We start from the raw sequence: 22352 nt of genomic DNA, 5'->3' as shown, positions 1-22352 counted from the left end.
TTCTAAGCATTTTGGTGAATGCATTTTCAAAATATTTTATAACTTTTTAACTTCTTAATTTTTCATCTTTCGTACTTTCTTGCTGTATAGCAAACGGCTGTCGTTCCTTATGCCCCTCTTATCTTAATTAAAGGTGTCTGATAAAAGTAGTAGCCGAAACGGCATGAAAAATAAAGAAAATATGTATTACGATCTAGACGGTTTTATTGACAAAATGCTCATCATTACTCTTATGGATATTAGTTTAAGTATTCAAATAAATGTATCCAGTGGCTTTATTCATGTTTTCACCGCACGTTTTTGAGCAACCTTTACTACTCATATTTCTTACATTAGAAACAACTATCGTTGCCAATACTATTACGTATATGTCTACATCATAAACGAAGAACCAGTATCACTTATTATTACTCTGTGTGTGCTAAAAGTGTAACACCTGATAAAGCACGTAAGGCCTGTACTTTAGTCCACTTCAAATGGTCGAATAAATGTTCCCAGAAGTAACTGCATTAAGTCCCCCTTTGTTAGTTCTGGTAACTATCTCTGTTTCTTTCTATGGCTCGTTGGAATTACGATAACATTCAAATTTATTACTATTAATAGGAGACAGGAGTACTGGATTATGAAGTGCCCCGTCTACAGTTCACTCCGCTAGTTGCAAGAGAGGGTCATGGTGTGTCCAGTAGCAAGAAGATATGACATTACCTCCAGTTTAGTTTTTGGAGATGTAGGTTCCTTTGGGATTCAACTATGTGCTTTTTCTACTACAAAATGGAACCGACGTTTTGACGTTTTCGGTGGGAAAGTGTAATTTTGGGGTATTCATCTGGGGCGTTTGCTAAGAAGCATATTGAAGGCTCTATGCAAATCTCCTCTATCTATATCTACATCTATATTCCACCAACCGTCTTACGGTGTGTGGCGGAGGTCTCTTTGTGCACCACTGTCACTTCCCCTTTTAATCTTCAGGCGCGAATGGTTCGCGGGAAGGACGATTGCTGGAAAACCGCTGTGTGTGATGTCTCTAATTTTACTTTAATGGTCATTACGCGAGATATGTGTAGGAGAAGCAATTTACTGGTCCTCTGATCGTTGACATCTGCGGAGCAGATTTCCGGTCGCGTTTTGAGTGGCGCCTTGCTACTAGCTTCGCACCGTCTTCGCGACGCACAAGGGAGACCCCACCTTTCTCCCTCAGCCACTAGGGATACTCCAAAAATGGTTCTGCGCACTATGGGACTTAACATCTATGGTCATCAGTCCCCTAGAACTACTTAAACCTAACTAACCTAAGGACATCACACAACACCCAGTCATCACGAGGCAGAGAAGATCCCTGATCCCGCCGGGAATCGAAGCCGGGAAACCGGGCGCGGTAAGCGAGAACGCTACCGAGCTGCGGACTAGGGATACGCCACTCGTCTCCTACGCATATAGACATCAAAACTCTCAGCCAATGGGCGTTCAGATCGCTGTTGCCAGGCGGATCAGACGTCACGTTTGCAGACAGTGTGACGGAAGTTTGTCTCGGCACAATTTCTCAGATTGTAAGATCATACTCCCGAATAATCGGATCTTGTCCCTACTAAGGTCGCACAACATTGCCTCTTATGATGTTATCCTTAATGCTCCTTGCTGACGCATAATTGTCAGTTGGACTTGTATCCTGGCTACTAAAGAGCATTCCCGAGCGTTTAGATCTCGCAAAGGTCCATAAATGTGCGTAATAATTAACGTAAACACATGAAGGGAATGCACGTATGCATTACACGGTATCGTTTCTAAAAAAAAATGCGTGTGGCTGCATGGCTATAGCTTTCATTTAATGTGCGTAGTACTCTATGAACAAGTGTTTCGGTAGTTTCTACAAAAAATACCATCCGGAATTCTGTTCCAGCACTGCAAGTAATACAGAGTAAGAAGATTCTGTAGTCTACTCTGTAACAAACGAAACACACATTTCAAGAAAGTTAACTGTGATTATCTATTTATTATTGAAATTACTACGGGAATATGTCTTATGTTGAATAATGTTGCAAGGCATGTAGAGGTGGGGGTGTAAAGGTGGACGCGTGTGGGTAATGTGGAAACGTCTAGTATCTGGCCTGCAGAGTGCTGCACTCTAGCGGGGCAGACAGAAATTGTTGCAATAGTTCCTGTTTGTCACGGTAGAGGTTTAGCAATCAGTTGAGCAATAGACGCCGTGACAGTGATGCAATTTATGTTCGCACATTTTCTAAACCTTTTTCGAGGTAAGTTGTGCTATTATATTTATCTACATACTTCGTAGTTATCTTTCTTTACGTCTGTTAGCTTATAATGGGAGGTTCATAGAAGGTTTTAGCAGCCCTTTGTCAACCTTAAATGGATATTTGCTTAATGTAATCTACCGAAATTTAAAATGGCCATTGTGTAGGTAATGTGGAAGTATACATACGATGACATTTTGGAAACGTTTCCACAATACCAACATAAAATACATCACTTCCAATACGTTTTGCGTCTGTTTCTAGATGCCACGAAAGCTAACTGATCGGAAACCAAGAGCTATTATGAAGAAATGGGATGATGAAAACTTGATTAAGGCTATAATAGCCTTAAGAGAAAAGCAGATGGGGTTAAGAAGAGCAATAAAAGCTTTCAGTGTCCCTCAGACTACACTTCAAAGGTTTGTGCATAGTGATATGTCACCTGAAGAATGTGTTTCTTTGAGACTTGGACGTAAGCCTGTACTACCTGATGCTAATGAGAAACAGTTGGTACAGTATCTCATTGAAATAGATAATCGATTCTATGGCCTTACCAGATTAGATGTCAAGAGAATGGCATTTCAGCTAGCAGAAAGAAATAATATTCATCATCCTTTTACTTCAAATGCTGCAGGTAGAGCTTGGTTTGAACTTTCTCTTAGACGACACAGAAATGAACTCACAATCCACAGACCTTTGGAGACCTCATTCTCGAGAGCAAACGGGTTCAACAAAGAAGCTATAGACAATTTTTTTGACATTTTGGAAGCTGAGTACAGTAAACACTCCTATAGTGCTGATCGTGTCTACAATGTGGACGAGACTGGGCTCTCTGTCGTCCTGAGCAGTATACCACATGTAATTGGACTGAAAGGTAAACGTCAAGTAGGTGCCCTTACATCATCAGAGCAAGGATCCCTGGTGAGTGTCATATGCTGTATGAATGCTCGCGGTACTTTCATACCACCAATGATGATCTTCCCCAGGAAGAACTGGACTGATACTATACTGAAAGGAGCACCACCTGGAACAATTGGTAAATGCCATCCTTCAGGCTGGATTCGAACAGAGCTCTTCTCCGAGTGGTTTGACCACTTCATTTCTAAGGCAAATCCCTCAAAAGGATCTCCTGTGTTGTTTATTCTTGGTGGACATAACAGTCATGCCAGAAACCTTCAAATTATAGAACGTGCAAGGGAGAACCATGTTACAATCGTGAGCATCCCGCCTCACACCTCTCATAAAACTCAGCCACTTGATAAGACCTTTATGGGCATTTTGAAAACCTATTATGCTGAGTATGTTCGCCAATGGTTGCAGCACAGCAGTAAGCCCTTAGGACCATATGACATATCTGAGTTGTTTGGGAAAGCCTACCTAAAGTGCTAGACTGGCTCTATGGAGCAAAAGGATTTTTGGAGACTGGAATTTTCCCATGTGACAGGACTGTTTTTGCAGAAATCGACTTTATAGCTGCCACATCGGCTTTAGAAGAGGCCATAAGTCTGAGAGGAACTTATGAGAATCCAGCATCTCCAGGTGGAAGTAATGATCTCAGACAAGAAGACACTCAGAACGCATTCAGACCTGTGACAACTGACAGCCCAAATGATGATGGCCAAAGAGAAAGCAGAAGGTCAACATCGTTGTCAAATACCGCATCAAACACGTGCGTGTCTCCACAAGATATCGTGCCAATCCCTCCTCTAAAACCGAGCGAGATGGCGCAGTGGTTAGACACTGGACTCGCATTCGGGAGGACGACGGTTCAATCCCGCGTCCGGCCATCCTGATTTAGGTTTTCCGTGATTTCCCTAAAATCACTCCAGGCAAATGCCGGGATGGTTCCTCTGAAAGGGCACGGCCGACTTCCTTCCCCATCCTTCCCTAATCCGATGAGACCGATGACCACGCTGTCTGGTCTCCTTTCCCAAAACCAACCAACCAACTAACCTCCTCTAAAGAGGAAGGTTTCCAACAGAGGTCGTAAACCAGGTTCATCAGCTGTTTTGACATCATCGCCTTATAAAACACGCCTTGAAGACTCCTTACTGAAGGGTAAACAGAAGGTTCCTAAGGCATCTGTCGAAAGCAAGAAAAAACATGAAGCTCCTCCTAGAAAACCATGCAAAAAAAATGGCTTAAGTTATCTGAGGATTCAGATGAAGAGCCCAATGTACCAACTGTCTCTTCAGGCGAGTCAGATTTGGATCTCCCAGATGGGGAAGAAAAACCTACTGAAGAAGATGCTATTTGTATTTTTTGTGGAGGCGCATTTTCCAGAGACGTTCGGGGAGAATTGTGGATTAAGTGTGTAGTGTGTGAGGAGAGGAGTCACTCTTTGTGTGCCAGAAATGAAGGAGATATTTACATATGCGATTTTTGCAAGTGAACTTCGCTTATGAAGCATATTTCTATTACAGTTGCGTTTAAAAATGTTTTTGTGTAATTTAAATTTAATATAAAATAAAATAGTTTCTAATATTTTTCCCACAATTTTAAGGCATTTCCACACTACCCACACTTCTTGAAAAATTAATGAGTTGTTGTGCAAGCAGAAAATGTTTTTTAATTTTTGACACATTTAGTTTTTGTGTTTCATAATATTACAGTCATTGCTAAAACATTAGGAATTACTTTTGGCTAATTTTTGAAGCTGACTGAGAAATAAACATTTCTTTTATACAGCAAAAACAAACTGGGTTTCCACATTTACACCCCTACCTCTACTATTAAATAATATTCTGTACAATGAAATTGAAAAGAAAGAAGTTACATAGGCAAGACTTGAACCAGAACCACCAGTGTAGCACCCATAGACCCTAACCACTGCGCTACATTCCGTAGCCAAAACTTAACAAATATTACTAGTGCAGAAAGTACATATCAAACTTCAACATAGATCTTCTTGAAAACTAGGACTGTCGCATTAAAAGCTGTTAGTAGTGGGACAACCTATGTGTCACCGTAAGTACTGTTATCCAAGATGGCGGAAGGGTGTAGTCACCCCATGGACGGCATCACCCCAGGGAGGGCATCACCCCAAGTACCGTTATCCAAGATGGCGGCCGTGACGTCTGCTGATGATGCGTTTGACGTCATTCAAGATAGTGGGAAGTTCGAATTTTTCAAGGGAAGATAGCTCAATTGGGCTACCTCTACTAAACTAAGAATGTGCCGCGCCCCCCTGGTGGAAAGCTTGAATTTTGAAGGGAAGAAGCTCAACTGGGCTATCTCTACTAACCTAAAAAATGGCGGGAAAGAAAGGACACTTGGGCTACCTCCACTAACTTAAGTCACCCAACCGCCACCTCTTCCTGGGAACTGGTGGGAAGTTTGAATTTTGGTGGGAATATAGGTCAATTGGGCTACCTCTACTAACCTAAGAAAACGGCGGAGAAGTAAGGGCACCTGGGCTACCTCCACTACCCTAAGTCACCTCTTCCTAGGAACTGGACATAAGTCTTTATTTAAACAATTAGAACCAGTACAGCCATCAAGTGTGTTCGCCATCCTCTTGGAAAATGGGTCTGAATTTTGCTCTGAGAGCTTACTGCTGCAGCTGAGGCGAGTTGGTGTGGTGTCGCCCCCACTAGTGGCTGATCATTCAATTCGAATATAATTTTTATAAATTTGTTTAAATTTGCTTAAATTTCTACAAATTACAAAAATTCAAACTTCCCACCGGCTTGAATGACATCAATCGCGTCATCAGCTGATGTCACAGCCTCCATATTGGATTATGGTACTTGTGGTGATGCCCTCCCTGGGGTGACACCACCCCTGGGTGACGCCACCCTGGGGTGAGGTCACCCTGGGGTGACGCCGCCCTTCCGCCATCTTGGCTAACGGTACTTGGGGTGACACATAGGGTGTGCCACTAATGCCGCTAGCCAGGTACTCATGACAGGTCCGTCTACAATATATCTAAGACTCATCAAAATCTGTTGTTAATAGGTCCGATGGTTCCCTTGTCAGTATGGCATCACACATAGTATGGTCAGTCACCTCCTGGGTGGCGCACATACCAGGGTGCCCTCCCTGGCGAGACACCCGCCATCTTGGCTAACAGTACTTGGAGTGACACGTAGGTTGTCCCACTAATGCCGCTAGCCAGGTACTCATGGCAGGTCCGTCTACAACTTATCTAAGACTCATCAAAATCTGTTGTCCACAGGTCTCATGGTTCCCTTGTTAGTATGGCATCACACATAGTATGGTCAGTTACCTCCTGGGTGGTGCACATACCAGGATGCCCTCCCTGGGGAGACACCACCCTTCAGATGATGCCACCCCTGGGGTGACATCGCCCCTCTGCCATCTTGGCTAACGGTACTTGGGGTGACACGTAGATTGTCTCAGTAATGCCGCTAGCCAGGTACTCATGACAGGTCCGTCTACAACTTATCTATGACTCATCAAAATCTGTTGTTAATAGGCCTGATGGTTCCCTTATCAGTATGGCATCACACATAGTATGGTCAATCGCCTCCTGGGTGGCACACATACCAGGAGCTACTTTATGCATCCGCAACAAGACATCCAAATAGACCATTCACTTGCCAAGACCTACTTCTGCCAACACATATGGCACTGAAACCCATCAATTTGATTGCCGCACGTCGACACATGGTCAGTTGCCTCCAGCTGACTACGGTTCTCACCAGCTGCTTACAGTGATCAGACAGTTCTCATTTACCGTTGCCAATCAGTTAACACCGAGTGTAGAAGATTAGTCGAAGTGATGAATCCTAATGCCCTGTAGCGCACGTTCCACTGACCCCAAACCGCCGTCATCTGAGACTTTAGTGGTGTCAAGCGAGAGCTCATTGGAAGGCAGGGTGCAAGTGTGTTGTCTTTTTCGATGAAAGCTGGTTCTGCCTCGGTGCCAGTGATGGTCATGTGTTGGTTAGAAGAAGGTCAGTTTATGGCCTGCAACTAACGTGTCTGCGTGATGGACACAATTAATCTGCACATGGAGTTTTGTATGACAGCAGGAGCACTCTCTTGTTTATCCGGTGCACCCTGACTGCAAATCTGTACGTCAATCTGGTGATTCTATCATTTGTGCTGCCATTCCTGAATAGCATTTCAGGGAGTGTTTACTCGCCCAAATACCGTTGTTGCAACCAAACATGCTCTACAGAGTGTCAACATGTTACCTTGGCCTTCGCGATCACCAGATCTGCCTCCAATCGAGATCATATGGGACATCACCGGTCGACAACTCCAGTGTCATCACAAACAGCATTAACTGTCCTGTCAAGTGCAACAGATGTCGAACTCCATCCCACAAACTGACATCCTGCCCCTGTAGAACACCATATACGAACATTTGCATTCAGCTTTCTGGCAGATACATCGATAATTAATGTACCTGTTTCACATTTGCATTGACTTATCTAGCACTTGCATTCAAAGTGGTTCAAATGGCTCTGAGCACTATGGGACTTAACTTCTGAGGTCATCAGTCCCCTAGAACTTAGAACTACTTAAACCTTACTAACCTAAGGACATCACACACATCCATGTCCGAGGCAGGATTCGAACCTGCGACCGCAGCGGTCGCGCGGTTCCAGGCTGTAGCGCCTAGAACCGCTCGACCACCCCGGCTGGCCAGCACTTGCATTATCTGTGATCTTGCAATGTTAATCACTTAAATATGTTACCTAGACAAATGAATTCCTGAACTTTTATTACTCTATATTTAATTATTTTCTGGTGTTGCGCTTTTTTCCGTCATTGTACAGTAACATTTTTCTCAGAGGTAACAACAATCATTAAAGACTACCAGGCACACAATACACTGAAACGGAATACTGTGCAATAATTTTGCAAATCATGCAACATTCCCTTTGCCTTAAAAGATAAAGTCAAACAGCAAATTGACCGCTTTGAACAGAATGGTTTGTAGAATTCTTAACCATTGGTTAGTGCGCAACACTAATCGTAGTAGTACGGAAAACGAATAGCACATTATGGATTGTGGAGATTTAGAAACGATAGTAAATGCGCAATCTATTATTGTTTCTTACCCAGTTATGAAACCGGAATATCTAACGTCTAGATTAGTTTGGGTCGTATACTTTGCAGAAGTTGATCTCAGGAAAGTATTTACAAATACCTTTGGATGCAACACACAAATAATTGTGGGTTTACATGGTCCAGTCTCATTAATGGAACCACCGCCTATATTCGAGGTCAATGCGCAATAAACAGTGCACTCGTTATCGTTATGCGGAAACCGAACGATCTATCTACCGCTCAAACGAGCATGATCATTGGCTTTCCGGTCAAGTGTCGAAGCATTTCCGAAACTGCTATGTTTTTAAAGTGTTCACGTGTTGCCGTGGTTGAAGTTTGCCGAGCATGACAAATTGGCGCTATCCAAAGCCAGTGCCGAGAAAACTGTGGTGCACCACGGTCGATAAATGACAGGGGTGAATGGCAGCTGTGGAGATGTATACGGGCGAACAGACGTTGAACTGTTGAGCAACTGACTGCCCTGATCAACCGAGGAGATACCAACAGTTTCCACTCAACGACGGTTTAGCGAACGTTGCAACGTAAAGACCTCTGCAAGAAGCGCCTGGTGCATGCACCCATGCTGACCGCTGTTCATCGAAGACAAAAGCTGGAATTTGTGCGAGAGTGCCGCAACTAGGCGTCTACTTAGTGGCGACAGGTGACCTTTTCAGATAATACTGCTCCATCGGACATATGGCCATAGGCGTTTCGTCCCTGCACCAATCGACAGGAGGATCCAAGCCGGAGGAGGGGGCATTATAGTATGAGGAATGGTTTCGTGGCATTCCCTGGATGATCTCGTCGTTCTCGAAGTCACAATGGATCAACAAATCTATGTGTCTCTCCTTGGCGACCATGTCCACCCCTACATGCAATTAGTTTTTGCTCATCAAGATAGAATCTACCAGCAGGACGTGCGTAGTTCGAAGAGAACTGTAATGCGTGTACCGTACTCCTCTGGCCACCAAAGCCCCCGGAAAATTCGAGACCCTGTGGGATCACCTTGATCGGACTCTTCACGCCATGGATCCTCAACTGCGAAATCTAGTGCAACCGACCACAGCACTAAGGGCGGCACTGCTCTGCGTCCATGTCGGTATCTTCCAGAACCTCTCTGACTCTCTTCTTGCACGCCCAGACTGCAAAAGATAGTTATTCCGGCTTTTGATCAGTGATCACATTAATGTCACTTGTCTGTGTAAATGCTTCGTTCGGTTTATGCCGATAAAAGAGGTTACCGTTGTGGTGGTCGGTCCTCAACCACTACTCCTGCGAAATTAGGAACAATTAATTAGGAAGTCATTTAACGGCGTGAGCTGTCTGGACGACATGCTTGTTTCAGGAAAAGCTCTGGACGAACTGTTACGCAATTCCGAACCGGTATTATAAATTTTGCAGTTGACAAATTGAAAATGTAATAAAGGTAAATGCTATACTTACGACGCATTCTGTCTGCACACAGAATCAAGCTGACGTAGCAACATACTGAAGCAATTAAAATCTTTACAGCTCCCAAAGACCTCAAATGTATAGGACAAATTAATTACTATAGAAAGTTCGCTCCGCATACAGTATCCATAAGCAAGCCACTTCATACATTATTACGCAAAGACACACGATGGAAATGGAAAAGTTAATACCATCGTGCATTCGACAAATTAAAACGAAGTTTGCTTGATGATAAATGTTTCACGACTTGTTGCTGTTGTGGTCTTCAGTCCTGAGACTGGTTTGATGCAGCTCTCCATGCTACTCTATCCTGTGCAAGCTTCTTCATCTCCCAGTGATTACTGTAACCTACATCCTTCTGAATCTGCTTAGTGTATTCATCTCTTGGTCTCCCTCTACGATTTTTACCCTCCACGCTGCCCTCCAACATTAAACTGGTGATCCCTTGATGCCTCAGAACATGTCCTACCAACCGGTCCCTTCTTCTTGTCAAGTTGTGCCACAAACTCCTCTTCTCCCCTATTCTATTCAATACCTCCTCAATAGTTATGTGATCTACCCATCTAATCTTCAGCATTCTTCTGTAGCACCACATTTCGAAAGCTTCTATTCTCCTCTTGTCCAAACTATTTATCGTCCATGTTTTACTTCCATACATGGCTACACTCCATACAAATACTTTCAGAAACGACTTCCTGACACTTAAATCTATACTCGATGTTAACAAATTTCTCTTCTTCAGAAACGCTTTCCTTGCCATTGCCAGTCTACATTTTTTATCCTCTCTTCTTCGACCATCATCAGTTTTTTGCTCCCCAAATAGCAAAACTCCTTTACTACTTTAAGTGTCTCATTTCCTAATCTAATTGCCGGCCGAAGTGGCCGTGCGGTTCTAGGCGCTGCAGTCTGGAACCGCGAGACCCCTACGGTTGGAGGTACGAATCCTGCCTCGGGCATGGATGTGAGTGATGTCTTTAGGTTAGTTAGGTTTAACTAGTTCTAAGTTCTGGGGGACTAATGACCTCAGAAGTTGAATCCGATAGTGCTCAGAACCATTTGAACCTAATCTAATTCCCTCAGCATCATCCGACTTAATTCGACTACATTCCATTGTCCTCGTTTTGCTTTTGTTGATGTTCATCTTATATCCTCCTTTCAAGACGCTGTCCATTCCGTTCAACTGCTCTTCCAAGTCCTTTGCTGCCTCTGACAGAATTACAATGTCATCGCCGAACCTCAAAGTTTTTATTTCTTCTCCATGGATTTTAATACCTACTCCGAATTTCACTTTTGTTTCCTTTACTGCTTGCTCAATATACAGATTGAATAACATCGGGGATAGGTTATAAACTTGTCTCACGCCCTTCCCAACCACTGCTTCCCTCTCATGCCCCTCGACTCTTATAACTGCCATCTGGTTTCTGTACAAATTGTAAATAGCCTTTCGCTCCTGTATTTGACGCCTCCTACCTTTAAAATTTGAAAGAGAGTATTCCAATCAACATCGTCAAAAGCTTTTTCTAAGTCTACAAATGCTAGAAACGTAGGTTTACCTTTCCTTAATCTTTCTTTTAAGGTAAGTCGTAAGGTCAGTATTGCCTCGCGTGTTCCAACATTTCCACGGAATCCAAACTGATCTTCCCGAGGTCGGGTTCTAACAGTTTTTCCATTCGTCTGTAAAGAATTCGCGTTAGTATTTTGCAGCTGTGACTTATTAAACTGATAGTTCGGTAATTTTCACATCTGTCAAAACCTGCTTCCTTTGGGATTGGAATTATTAAATTCTTCTTGAAGTCTGAGGGTATTTCGCCTGTCTCATACATTTTGCTCACCAGTTTGTAGAGTTTCGTCAGGACTGGCTCTCCCAAGGCTGTCAGTTGTTCTAATGGAATGTTGTCTACTCCCGGGGCCTTGTTTCGACTTAGGTCTTTCAGTGCTCTGTCAAACTCTTCACGCAGTATCGTATCTCCCATTTCATCTTCATCTGCATCCTCTTCCATTTCCTTAATATTGCCCTCAAGTAGATCGCCCTTGTATAGAACCTCTATATACTCCTTCGACCTTTCTGCTTTCCCTTCTTTGCTTAGAACTGGGTTTCCATCTGAGCTCTTGATATTCATACAATTACTTTCTTTTCTCCAAAGGTCTCGTTAATTTTCCTGTAGGCAGTATCTATTTTACTCCCTAGTGAGATAAGCCTCTACATCCTTACATTTGTCCTCTAGCCATCCCTGCTTAGCCATTTTGCACTTCCTGTCGATCTCATTTGTGAGACGTTTGTATTCCTTTTTGCCTGCTTCATTTACTGTATTATGACCTACATAAAATGTTAAACATTGCAGCTGATGCATCAGAATACAGAAACGACGCCATTCTATATGGATAAAGACATAGAAGTGATGTCAAGAATACGCCATCATCTTCTCACCGCGCGAGGTGGCGTAGTTGTCAGCACACGGGACTCACGTTCGAGAGGACATGGTTCAAATCCACGCCTGGTCACCTGGATTTAGGTTTCCCGTGATTTTCTCTAAATTTCTCCAGGCCAATACTTGCTTTGAAAACAGCGCGCCCGATTTTCTACCCCATCCATTCGTAATCCGAGCTTGTGCACCGTCTCTAATGACCACTTTGTTGATAGGGCGTTAAACTCAAACCCACCTGCTTTTACCTTGGCTTCTCCTCGACAGTATATTCGTGGCCATAAGCAGGAGAACCCATGTCATTATTGCACGTCGATTTTTCTTCAGGAAGCTACTGGCCAATCATCATCGACTAATTTTCGCGATTTTCGTATGTGTTACAAATGACATCGACCTACGTCTGTGAAAACAATTCATGCTTTATAAAGGATATTCTCCACTGAAGTACTGCGGCTATAGTCACGTACAACGGCTGTCATTTTTATTCTCAATGGCTCAAACTTTTCTGTGAAAGACTTGACATTTCACTTTTAAAAACGCACCATCCGGAAGCCAATATACTTGCAGAAAGATTTGTAAAGATGTTCAAGTCACATATGACAAAGTTCACTCATCAGTGTAGTAAGTACGGTGGTTTACTAATATTTATTTCTCAATACAGAGTCGCTCCACGTGATACAAAATCTCTGGTTGAAAGATTAGATGGGAAACAACATACTACTTCAATGTCAGTTTTATAGCCATTTGTGCATCCTCATAGCAAGCGCCGACAACAATCGAGACAAAAGATTAAAAAAAAAATAGATGATATTACAAGGTATACATACTGAAAGAAATCTTGGATACCAGGCAAAGTCATACAGCAATCGGCAGTGATATGTTTAAAATCCGAACTCCTCATGGTGTCACAACGCGCTATAGAAATCAAATAAGGCCACAACGCCATCATACACATACAGGCAAAACTCCTAGACTGTTCTCTTTTACAGACTACTAAGACTTCGATACAGTGAGCCATGTGGGGGACCGGCAGATGCAGCCAGCAGCCTCTCTCAACTTCGTATCCGCCAGTGGGTTTCAGTCGCAGCCAGAAGCTAATGAAGTCAACTTCATTAGCTTCCCCCCACACTCCCCACCGGTGAGGGATGCTTTGTCCCCCCCCCCCCCCCCCCCCCTCGAAATGCGGTATGCAACGTTAGCATCAGAGGGCGCAACGGACAATCTCATCGAGGCGCCACACACAATATCGTCAGTTGCCTGCTAGTTGGCACACGTTCCAGGAACTACTTTATACTTCCGCTACAAGACATGTAAGTAGTCAGTTCATCTGCCAAGAGCTAGTCTGCCACCACAGAAAGCACTGAGAGCCGAAACGATTTTTTTGTGTCCGTTAAACAGTTCGGAGTTGCACATTAATATGCCGAGCACGAGATTTAAGCGGCTACACGCCAACACTCGGCCAGTTGCCTCCAGCTGCCTACAGTTCTCACCAGTTGCGTATAGTAATCAGACAGTTCTGACCTACAGTTGCTGACCAGTTTCAGTGGCCGGAATGTTAATGCAGTGTGTCGAAAATTAGTCAAAATGATAGCCAAGTGTCTATTACCTATTGAGAGGCTCAATTTGTAAATAGTCCATCTTCAGTCCAAAGTGAACTTCAAACGGATTAATTAGTCACTTTTATGGAGTTGGCTTAGACTACGTTTAGAAATTATACATCAGTGCCATGACTTCTCAACAAAGTAGAACCTGGGTACTTTTTGCTGTACATACTGTATTTTAATAAATGATTGTTCTCGTGTCTTACGTGTTGCACTGGTAACTCTGTTTTAGATAGATTGATCTGTGACGTGTCCGTGATAATCGTGCAAGTAGACCGCCTTCATAGAGCCACGGAATACTGTAGCTGTGTGCGCTCTCTGCTACCTTTATGTTGGTCACCTAAGTTATTAATGAATGAAACATTTGGTATTTCGGTCTTCCCTCTATCATACTCCGTTTGGATACCATTATGGTTACAGAGTGTTTAGACAAATGTCTTTGATCCGCTTACTGATTTGAACTAAGAGCATAACTTCTTAGGATTTTTATTATGTTGGTAGGTAGAATTTTAGTTCCGACAAATTCCTTCTTGTGTAAGCTTTCTTTCCTTTTCGTTTTAATCTCTCCTTTTCCTCCCACTTTGCTTATCGCATCACACTCCACAACAATTGACACCTGACCGCTCATTAAACTTGACTGAAAGACCATTCGTCGTTTTCCAGTTTAGTAGTGTAACTAAATCACTCCTTACTCAACTAAATCACTGTCCTCGTCTGGACCAGATCTATCCTCCACACAACATCCTCCCCAAACCCATTCCCCTTCCCTCTCCTCCCTCCCCCATATACCCGCTCTCCCAACCCCTCTACCCTCCTACTCCCTTACCCACCCTCCCCTTCCCCGTTCACCCCACCTCTCCCCCATCACATATTCTCATTATGTTATTTTACGTTTCGGCAGCATAGAGAAATCTTGAATATTTATTGGGTGTGCAGAAGAGTGGCGTCATCCAAATAGTGCAATGTTTCGTGAAGCTGACTTCTTACCGTCTTCCAGTGTTCCTGTAGTCTGATTGATCTCTAAGAGACGCTGACTCTATATAGTCTTTACCCTCTCCCTCAGCCTCCATCTCGGGGCACCCACGGAGTCTACCGCCAATGGCTGGGGAAGTGCAGCACTGGGTGGTGGTGGGGGAAGCATGGCACCCCATGACAGATAATGAACTGCAGTCCTTCTGTGGCCGCATGCATATCTCAGCCGCCATGATGGCAATCTGTCTTCATCTTCAGATGGCCTGATAGGAGCAGATTTCCATGAACACTGCCGAATGTAACTGGCAGGGGGAGGGGTGGTAAAGACTATATAGAGTTGACATCCATCAGAGATCAATCAGACTTCAGGAACACCTGAAGATTGCAAAAAATTAGCGCCCTGAAATACCGAACCTTTCAGGCTAAGCCATCTGGCTGAATATCCAAGAAATATTCAAGATGTTCTCATTAATAAATTTTATATCTGTATTACCTAATCGATCATGCAATAGTAGCTTATAATATTGTTTTATATCTGTAACATACTATATTTTACATTTTATCGTTGCCCAAATTTTATCCATAATGAACTCAGACATATGTTAACAATAGCTAGGTTTCCTGTATTTTCCTTTATGTTATCAAGATCCAGTTCATTCCCCATTTTTTCTTTCACTATTTTGATATATAACTCCGTGGATTATAAATCGTGAGAACTGGTCTCTAGTTTTATTTTCATGAAGTCCTTTACATAATTTTTGAAAAATATGTTGCTTTTATTTCTAAAATCCCACACTTCATGGAGGTAAGATTAGTATTTTACTCTCAGATGCCAATTTTTGACTACCTTTTCAAACTAAATTTTTTATGACTTTTTATGAACTTTTTTTATAAATTTTATGAACATTTTATGAACTTTTATGAATTCATATAAACGGAAACAGAAAATAAGTGTGTGCTACAAATAAAAAATATTCTCTGACAGAACCAAGTGAGGTCATGCAGTGGTTTGCATACTGGACTCGTATTCGGGAGGACGATTGTTCAAATCTGCATCCAGCTATCCTTATTTAGATTTTCCTAAATGGCTGAAGGTAATTGCCAGGATGGTTCCTCTGAAAGAGTGTGGCTGATTTCCCTCTTCATCCTTCCCTAATGCAAGCTTGTCCTCCTTCTCTAGTGCCTCACTGTCGATGGGACCTTAAATACTAATCTCCTCCTCCTCCTTCTGTAAGAGAAATTCTTGGAAATGAAACAAAGCAAACTAAATATACACTCCTGGAAATTGAAATAAGAACACCGTGAATTCATTGTCCCAGGAAGGGGAAACTTTATTGACACATTCCTGGGATCAGATACATCACATGATCACACTGACAGAACCACAGGCACATAGACACAGGCAACAGAGCATGCACAATGTCGGCACTAGTACAGTGTATATCCACCTTTCGCAGCAATGCAGGCTGCTATTCTCCCATGGAGACGATCGTAGAGATGCTGGATGTAGTCCTGTGGAACGGCTTGCCATGCCATTTCCACCTGGCGCCTCAGTTGGACCAGCGTTCGTGCTGGACGTGCAGACCGCGTGAGACGACGCTTCATCCAGTCCCAAACATGCTCAATGGGGGACAGATCCAGAGATCTTGCTGGCCAGGGTAGTTGACTTACACCTTCTAGAGCACGTTGGGTGGCACGGGATACATGCGGACGTGCATTATCCTGCTGGAACAGCAAGTTCCCTTGCCGGTCTAGGAATGGTAGAACGATGGGTTCGATGACGGTTTGGATGTAGCGTGCACTATTCAGTGCCCCTCGACGATCACCAGTGGTGTACGGCCAGTGTAGGAGATCGCTCCCCACACCATGATGCCGGGTGTTGGCCCTGTGTGCCTCGGTCGTATGCAGTCCTGATTGTGGCGCTCACCTGCACGGCGCCAAACACGCATACGACCATCATTGGCACCAAGGCAGAAGCGACTCTCATCGCTGAAGACGACACGTCTCCATTCGTCCCTCCATTCACGCCTGTCGCGACACCACTGGAGGCGGGCTGCACGATGTTGGGGCGTGAGCGGAAGACGGCCTAACGGTGTGCCGGACCGTAGCCCAGCTTCATGGAGACGGTTGCGAATGGTCCTCGCCGATACCCCAGGAGCAATAGTGTCCCTAATTTGCTGGGAAGTGGCGGTGCGGTCCCCTACGGCACTGCGTAGGATCCTACGGTCTTGGCGTGCATCCGTGCGTCGCTGCGGTCCGGTCCCTGGTCGACGGGCACGTGCACCTTCCGCCGACCACTGGCGACAACATCGATGTACTGTGGAGACCTTACGCCCCACGTGTTGAGCAATTCGGCGGTACGTCCACCCGGCCTCCCGCATGCCCACTATACACCCTCGCTCAAAGTCCGTCAACTGCACATACGGTTCACGTTCACGCTGTCGCGGCATGCTACCAGTGTTAAAGACTGCGATGGAGCTCCGTAATCCACGGCAAACTGGCTGACACTGACGGTGGCGGTGCACAAATGCTGCGCAGCTAGCGCCATTCGACGGCCAACACCGCGGTTCCTGGTGTGTCCGCTGTGCCGTGCGTGTGATCATTGCTTGTACAGCCCTCTCGCAGTGTCCGGAGCAAGTATGGTGGGTCTGACGCACCGGTGTCAATGTGTTCTTTTTTCCATTTCCAGGAGTGTAGATTTGGGTTATGGCTAATTACAGAAAATTTAAATAATAATAACAAAATTACAAGTATTGGAGATATTACAGACACAAGAGGATAATGAAAATTAAAAGAATTTAAACCAATTACTAAACAATTTTGCGTTAATATTATGGTAATAGAAATAACAGATTTTATAGATTATGAAGGAAAAATGAAAAATAGACAATTTCTTCTAAAAAAAAGGACCTTGTGGAACTTTTAACAGTTTTTTACAATCCTGATTTTCTAAATTTAATTTTGCAAGCCATGGAGTTAAGGCAAAAATTCCTTATTTGTTGTATTCTGATGTACAAACAGCTACAGGTATGAAACAAATTATTAGCAAAGATATAAAAATTATGAAACAAATATATGAAAAACCTATAACCATCCTTACAAAATAGAATTAGCTGATGTCAAAATAGACACACTTTGAAGAGAGTTACCAGAAATTTTAGAAGAACTTAAAAAGAACATTACTGTTTATTAATTTAGACATAACACATATTTTGCAGATATTTTAAACAAAGGAGAAATGTGCATGTATTTAACAAAATATAGAAAAGAATGCAGTGTAATAGTTACTAACAATAATTCTGTAGGAAAAGATGCTTAACTTGGATAAATTTTAATTCTGGAGTAAAAATTTACATCAAATTTATTTGCCAAATAACACGTCCTGGAGTTAATAAACAATGTGATAACTATACTACAGATATTTACAATTGTCCAGATAAATGATTAAAGCAAACATTGCTTTCCAAATTAGCTAAATAAAATAGAATTACAAGATTACAAACAAAGATTTATGATTATATTAACCTAGGTTTTCAAAAAGAATAAGAATTTGATCCATTAACAGATTGTTTATAACTAATAAACAATAATGGTAAATATTTCGAGAAAGTTCCTTCTTATTCTGTTTCATTATCTACAATGTGGCAAAAATTAATAAATTCCTTGAAAATACTTCGTCTTATTTATAATGATATATTACACTATGTGCTTTAGGGAAATAAAAATACAAGAATACAATTAAAAATGGAACAGATAGTAAAGCAGAAAGAGAAAAACTGATTAAGTATTTTTATCTACTTTTATTTTTAACTATTTGCTTTTTAATTGTACAGAGATTTTCGAAAAGGCAAATACCATAATTTCTTTAATACAAACATGCTTCTTAAAATCTTGGGAAACATATTTTTCTAAATCTCATAGTTTATTTTTGACAATGCCAAACGATATAAGTACTGATAAATTAGGCTTAATAGAAACAAATAATATTCTTCCATTTTGGTCTAGAAAAATAACAAATATTTCCAATAAACTTTATGCACATACAATTAAAGAAAATAAACAAATTAAAACAATATATTTCCAATCTACTAAAAAGAAGAACAATAATTAGAAAACTTCAGTGCACAAGAAAGAAAACTAGAATTTTTGAATAATAATATAGTGTTAAAAGAAGAACACAAAAATATTTTAGATAAAAGACAAGAAGTAAGAAATACCAAATTAAAAAACCGTTTTAAATGACGATAGGTAGATTTTGGCACATGTGGAGCTTACTAAATTTATGCTTTTGTTGTAAATGATAAAATAAATTTACATATGTTACCATTTTGGGTGAAAATAATGATAAAAATCTGAATATATTATTAAAGGTCCCAGTAAAAGTAAATTAATAGAAATTAAGAAAAATAAAATATACTTAAAAATGAAGGTTTTCTTTGTATTTCACATAAGAATTTTGAAGATGAATTAGAAACATTTTACCATCCCAAAGCAAAACCATTGTTAGAAATAAAAACAGATAATTTTTCTACTTCAAATAGAAATTCTTTCCCCAGAATAATTTATGTAAAACACTATTTTTGAAAATGAAGGGACTTTTTTGTGGAAAGAAGAATATAAAGAAACAACCAAGACTATAAAAATGGGATGAATACTAGGAAATGTAAAAGTAAAAGTTTTTAAATGACTGCTAATTATTTTTAACCTTAGTACTGCTAATTATCTTGGAAAGGAGAGATATTTTTTAAATTCGAAAATATAGGCGAAGTTTGCCTATATTGGGCTACTTATTTATTTCACTATCCCAAGCCTTTATTATGTATGTACTTGAAACAAAATATACTGTACAGAAAGCAACATGTTGCACACTTCCATCAGGTGTTATTATGTTTTGAATAAAACATAGCATAAATAGGTACTATTTAAAATTTAGAATTGTGTAAATGGTCCAAATAAGAAAACCGGTTGCACAATTTGGACCTTCAGTTGCTTAAATTGGACCAGATGGTAAAACAATGATTCAGAAGTAAATAAGAATAGTAATACTTTAAATAAAGCTTCAGTTCAACATATTTATTAAACAAACATATTATTTTGGTACTTATGCTATATAATACAAAATGAAGAGTTTTGAAATATTCATTAACATTAAGATATTTATATTAGGAAGCTACTCAAATAATTTTACTACTCATGGCAATAACTGCTTCAAATAAAAAAAGAGAAAGAATAAACCCAGCAAACTTGTTTCACAGTAAAATATAAGAAAACTTGATACACTAAAATATGTTAATAATTAGGTGGGATTAAAAATGGCAAGCCACATTGAAGTCTAATTGAAATCTGAACAGAAATATTTATTTGTGCTTGGCCTCACATTCGTGCATCATGTAAGAACCCATAATTTACAGTCCATACACTGTATCATGTCATCTTCTCTTATCTTCTTACACAATTCTTACACAAAACACAGAAACAGCTTGAATTTCCAACAGTACCATTTTCTGTTCTTTGGGAAATAAAACTGTCTTTGCAACTTTTTGTTTCTTTATTTGACCCATCGACTGCTCTAATTGTTACGTGTAAGGGTTGTTAGTGATTACAGTGCCTTTCTGTGCTTTTCTCCTACTTCGAATAGCAATCTTGTAGCACGAATTCTGAAGGGATGAGACCTCATTTACAACCTTCTTGAATTTCTTTGTGAGTGTCATAGGCCTACACTCGTCATCACTTAAAATGTCTTCAGTAGAAGATTGCTCTCTAACGTTCGTAGAATTGGGTTTCCCCAGAAAATAATCATAACTTGTCAAGCAATCATTTGTCGAAAAATAATGATCTGAAAATACATTCCTATTCACAGGCCAAATTTCTGCTGAGTAGAAGGCAAACTACGCTATTCCAGTCGTTGCCGTCGGCCATAGGCTTCGCTCAACGGTCGAGATAACTGTGTTATTGTTTTACTTACGTTTTCACGTAACCACATGAACTGGGCTTGTATGAAGTAGGTTTGAAGAGGTGCAAAAAACGAAACATCAAGTGGTTGCTACCTGTGGGTAGTGTGTCCAGGTAATACCATTATCACGAGCATACTCAACAGCCTCTAGATTTTTGCTGTGTGTTGTGTGACCGTCAAGTAGCCGGAGTACAGGCGAATCTTTGCTACAGTTCACATGATTTTTGAAGTGCTTGAGCTACGACGCAAACAACTCAGAATTCATTAAGCCTGTGTCGGAGATGTCAGCTACACTTCCTGGGGAGAGGCACCGATTTCAGGTACTTGCTGCTTCCTCTTACGCTTGAATACGAGTATAATCATAGGTGGAATAAAGTATCCAGCAACATCGACAGCACAAAGAACCGTGGTGTTAACTCTTCGCTCCCCGCTTGTGATACACCCCACTTGGTGCTTACCTTTCTGCGCGATGACTTTTTGTTGCCTTTTTTAAACCGTTGCAAATCCAGACTCGTTGACATTAAATATACTGTTAGGTGTAAGTTTATTCTCATAGACTGCTTTCTCAAGGAGGTGGAAGAACTGATACACATTCTCTCTATTAAACACATTTGCTCTGGCCATTGTCGTTACCTCTGTCTGATGGAGGGAAAGCTGTGGATTTCGTACCATAAATGAATAAAACCACAGTCTATCCGCCATTTTCTTCACTCTCTTGAAAGAGTTAGGTAGTCCATATTTCTCTGCTTTATCGAATGAAAATTAACAAATATCTTTGATAGTAAATCCAAACAACCTCTCTGTAAATAAAAGGAGGTGACATGCGAGAACTTTTTACATCCAAGTCGTAAAAGTTGATTGCCTTCAGAATAACTTAACTTCATTTGAGAGCAAGTTTTTACTATTAGAATATCTCTTTATTGTAGCTTTGGGTACTTCATACACACGAGAACACTCATTAAGTCCATGGTCACCGTTTCTATGTGCTGCCATGGCGACCTTCAGCTCATCTTTTGTCCATTTCCTGTACATTCCCCTTTTCCCATCTTGGAAACCTAAAAATATTACCTGTACCTATTACTTACTGTAAATTTTTTGCCATTTCGTAAAACTAAAAACTTTACCTGTACCTATAAGGTTATTGTAAAAATGCACTTAAATATCATTTGTTGTGAGTGTCTCCTAAATCGCACCAGGTCAAATTGGGAAACAGGCATTGGTTTAACTTCGCCAACTGGACGCCATATAAGTAGAGATAACACTAAAAAAACATACAAAATTAAAATCTAGTTTTCTGCAGCTTAATTGAAAATGAATGAACGGTACATATGAACTACACTGCAGTTAATTTATTTACTTACTCGTACTGTACAGAAAAGCTGATGAATTGTGCCACAAGACTTGCAGCAAGAACGGAAAAAACTACAATAATGGCAATTGTTCCCACTTCAGCGGCAAATGTCGACTGCCCACTGTGCCAGATGACCTGGACAACATTTCTACCAGTACAGCCAACTTAAAAATTTAAGTTACCAACACACAGTGAAATACTAAGGTGGTTCAACTTAGGAACTGCCCAAATTCGGCAACTCTCCCCTATAGAACTGTTTCTGTTCCACTTCTTGATTGCAAGAAGAAATTCGATTTAAAAAATATATCTAAATTTCAAGACTAAAGG

Source organism: Schistocerca piceifrons, chromosome X (genome assembly GCF_021461385.2).
Source record: "Schistocerca piceifrons isolate TAMUIC-IGC-003096 chromosome X, iqSchPice1.1, whole genome shotgun sequence".
Taxonomy (NCBI): Eukaryota; Metazoa; Arthropoda; class Insecta; order Orthoptera; family Acrididae; genus Schistocerca; species Schistocerca piceifrons.
This window is presented reverse-complemented; position numbering follows the sequence as displayed.